Source organism: Polyodon spathula, unplaced genomic scaffold, assembly GCF_017654505.1.
Source record: "Polyodon spathula isolate WHYD16114869_AA unplaced genomic scaffold, ASM1765450v1 scaffolds_1290, whole genome shotgun sequence".
NCBI classification, from domain to species: Eukaryota; Metazoa; Chordata; class Actinopteri; order Acipenseriformes; family Polyodontidae; genus Polyodon; species Polyodon spathula.
Genome location: NW_024472773.1, coordinates 10,351 through 15,000, shown reverse-complemented (window position 1 = coordinate 15,000; position 4,650 = coordinate 10,351).

Here is a 4,650-nt window from a genome sequence, read left to right as displayed (position 1 = left end):
CATGTCAGGCAGCAGACCGGAGGAGCTCTCCCACACTCATCAGTAACTGGGGTAATGCTCTTTCTGTTGTTTATCACTAACGCGCCCATCCCTTCCCCTACTGTTGACATGCGGTTTGGGAATAGCAAGGAAACAAGCCAAGCCTACAGTCATCCCTTTCTTTATTGATGTATTTATTTTAAGCCAAACACACACTGTTTAAAGGATATAGGGGCCACAGAGTAAGAATTAACAAGGGGCCCAATTCAAATCTAAGAACTGTTTTATAGTTTTTTGAAGAGCACATATAAACGTTCTCTTAGATTAAACAGGAAAGAAAAAATTGAACAAACTAATTATTTCTAAAACTGTGGAAAATGGTTCCATGAACTGGAAACTTGATTGATCGACATTTCGAGTTTCTCACAGATAAAGGATATACATCATTATTTTAGAAGGTCCTACGTTCCTCGTTTTAAACAACCGCCTATACTCGTATGAACGCCTTGCTCCACAATGCCCTCTGATATTCAGGAACCAATCACATGCTCTACAATCATAGGAGACACAGCCTTTGGAACAGAACTTCTGGGAAAGACGTTTGAGATCTGAAACCTCAGGCACTAAACTTAGCAGTATTTCCACATTCATGTTTTTATGAGCTGACCAAAGCTTTTTGTGTTAGCGAACAGCTACCTCTGGCAATAATGTTCACAGATATGAGCCCGCAGTCCAGGTTTGTTGGATTAAAAACCTGCTGCGTTAGTCTTCTAATGAAAAACATAGTAGGCAGAGACGGCTTTTGTTTTCTATCAAAGCAGGCGGCCCGCCACAGATGCACTTCACGGCTCCAGCCATAAAAACAGTTTGTTCCAGCACAGCCATATAGATCTACTACCGTACAGTAGGCACAGAATGCTGCAGCACTACATGTGCGTTGCTGTGTGCCAGATGGTATAGATTTGCCATATTGTCTTTATTAGAAACGCTGTTGCATTAACTTTCCCACCCACTGGTGCATTAAATAAAAAAGGACACTCTAATGAAAAGCTTACTTGCAAAACAAATTAAGCCACATGTATTGGGAAAGAATCTTGAAATGCTTAAACAAGGATGATTATTCGGCAGCATCCAAAAAAATGAACTGTGATAAGTACAGTTAGCCGCGCTTTGCAATGCTCATGCCATAACTCTAAGCTTAATACTGCTGTAAGCTTTACTATCTTTAATGACTGGCCCAGTTTCTAAATGCAGTGAGACGCGCGTCTATTTTTTAAACCCTGTCCCACTTTGTACGAAGTAGGCAGGGTAGGTCCGAATTTGAGCTGTATTTGAGGTCAGCACCCCTGCCCTTCTTCGAACGAGGGCCATGGGAGCAACACCCACCCAACTCCTGTACACTATATTGGGGAATGGTATGAGGGACCCAGACTGAGCCACCAAACCCTCCCTCATACACTACAGCGCCTCATATTCACAGCTTCTCAAGCCAAGCGCGGACCAGTTACCAGGGTGTACTTATTATAAACCACGTACCCTATGAGAAATCAACCCTCAGCACAGATCTCACCCTGTGCATAGAATATACGGCAGAATTGAAATGTTCGATAGTAATTCCCGAGTCATTTTTGGTGATATATAATCATCTTATCTTTTCTAATAATAAGAGACCCCTGACACGGGATGTATTAATGCATACCGCTCGAGATCAAGATTGTTATCCCTGCAGGAAAATAAATCCCTCGTCAATATTCTGAAATAGCTTGAATTCTTGTAAAGCGATTCGGTTATTTTGGTTATTTCTAACACTAAGACTGAATAAACTCAGCTTGAAGTTCATCAACTATTTTTTTGCTCCATATGCATCGATTAAGACACACACGCTCTGTCCAGGCTAAAGCTGCTTGGCTATTAAACCCGGTTTACTTTCTTTGACATCTCTCAGAATTTACTAGGCAAAGTTTGCAATCTTTAAAAGGCATGTTCGTGAGACCATGTATTGGTGGTCCTCTTACGACCAAACCTGCACACGGTTTACTGAACTTGAAGTAGACATTTGAAAAATAGTGAAGTGAGAGTTGCAAAATAACATTACATCCGTTTGCTGTGAGTTACGGTTCCAAAAGTATGTCCAGAAAACTGACCGTCTTAAATTCTTCAAAAAGATGATTGTTTATTCAGTATATATGCAGGGGACCCCTTTCCAGGTACATAACAGGAATCCACTGAACAAAAAAGCACATTACATTTCAAACTGGGTTCTTATCTTGTAGTCTGTTCCACCTACATTTCTCCTCACATTGCTGGGGCCCCTTTAGCACCACAACTCTGTTATCCCCTCAGAGAGCTTGGCTGCCGCCCACAGAGAGTTTTATGTTGTCCTGGCTTCCATCCGTTTGTCAGCAGTGGTATGTGGATAACAACAAGCAGTCTGCTATCTCCAGTTTCAGAAAATAACAGGAGTGTAGCTCTGCCAGTCCACATGTTTAGCAAACTGCTACGCAATCCTTTCCCCATGTTTTCCAACACATATGTTTTGATTTTAAGCTTTACTATAAGTTGCTCTCTCTCTCTCTCTCTCTCTCTCTCTCTCTCTCTCTCTCTCTCTCATAAAAGACTCTCTCTGCAACATTTCTATCCAACGTTGCAATTTAAATCTGGGTTGACAGGCATGTACTGTAACATAAAAGACTTTTTTGCAACATTTCTAAACATGAAATTGCCATTTTAATATGGAATCGACACCGTTTACACAGCATGCAATCCGTGCGCCACCCAGTGGCACACTGATGTCATGGCAATTGCTGTTGGATCAATGCAAGCACAAGCAATCCAGAACAGGCATATTTTCTTGTTGTAATTATACATATATACTTGCAGCACTAACTGCCACAGATAATTGCAAAAAGGACAGCAAAGGTCCAGTTTTACATGAAGCTCTGTGTACGCTTCCAAAGACAGATAAGACTGATACTGCATCATCAACATCAAAAAACCAAGTACTATATAAACATGCAGCATATAGCAAAAAAAATAAAAAATACCATACCTCCGATTTTATTTCCATTTGGGAGAGATCAGGACCAATGGAAACCAGCACTCCTGTTAAAAGATCGCGACGCTGCTGTCACGGTACCTTTGTGAGCAGGTGGCACTGCAGGTGACGACTGAGACCTGCCTCCCAGCCTGCCAGAGCCCTCTGACTGGCCCCGGAGCGAACCAGATGCTCTCGTTTGTCTAAAAGCTGATGAAACGTTACGTCCTGGGCTGTCGTATTCTGCATCCTCCGGCAACAAGCACAGTGCAGGATGTGTATTCCTATTGAATAAAAGATTAAACAGCAATACAAATTGAATAATAATAATAATAATAATAATAATAATAATAATAATAATAATAACCACTTGGGATAAAAATCTGGAGGATGTAGACATAATTACAAAGCAATCGCTATATGGCGCCGCCTTGTGGAAAGAGAAATTATGACAGCTTGATTTGGGTAATAAAATAGAATACTGGAACCCATTTTTAAAGCAGTACTGTTTGTTGCCACAAGAGGGAGCTCATGTAACAATTCAGAGCTGTGGCCTTTACTGGGATGAATCCAGACCAGAAGCCTAAAACTGATGAGAAGGTCATTTGCATTTATCTTACTGATGCATGAAAAGAGAGAGTAAAAAAAAAAAAAAAATTATACTTAATTATAATTAGAGTAGCATTTCTAACTGGAGACCAGGTTCAGCTGATCTCCAATAATGAAATCAGTAGTTAATATCCTATGATGTGTGTGTGTGTGTGTTCTGCATGCCAAATTATTCCAGCAAAACCCCACATCAGACAAGTATGCTAATGGAGCAGGGCCATTGCCCAATATGTACTCAGATCCATTGTGATGCAGTCTGCAAGGATTCCTTTATGTGTAAGGGTGGCATTCCAATTGCTAGTGCTTTTGAATTTCGCCGACATGAGGTAAACGCCTAAGGGCAGTGGGCAGAGCCAGAGGCATTTATCTTTTCAGGTTTGAGGTTTGTGAGGTCAAATTCCCTTGCTGGTCGGTCTGTTTGAAGAGCCGAGAGCTGAATATTTTTGCTCTTGCAAGAGCTTCAAGGACCTCCCACCCGAAGCCTTTATCTCCCGTGCCTGCGTAAAGACTCACACAGTGATGAAGCAGAGCTGGGCGGCTGAAACCTTCTCCGCTGTCTCGAGTATGGGCGATCTCAAGGTTTGCTACTCTTTTCAATTTACAAGTGCATTAGCAAACAAAGAGCCTATCAAACCTCCTGCCTTTGTGTTATTGAAGAGTCTTTGTGGGCTTTAGAATGACCCTGAACACACGGGCTAGCTGACTGGTGCCGGGGGATTCAGAGAGAGCTCTGAAATCATCATGTTGTATTAGTTGATTCTCATCCTGTCATACTGATTGCTCTGTATGCGCATATCCTGTGTGCTTGTTCTTTTCATTAAGTTCTTGAACAGTAATTCTCTTCCCTGGGGGGAAAAAAACTAACAAAACTTCACTAAACCTTACTTTCCCTGTTTTAGATAGATAGACACATTGAAAATCTATTTGATTGGATACTGCAACCTATGTCAAAGCCAAATCTTGGAAAGCTTTATACTTTATCCCCTTGTAAATGTCTCAGCTCCAAACAGCGCCCATACACCCTGTCA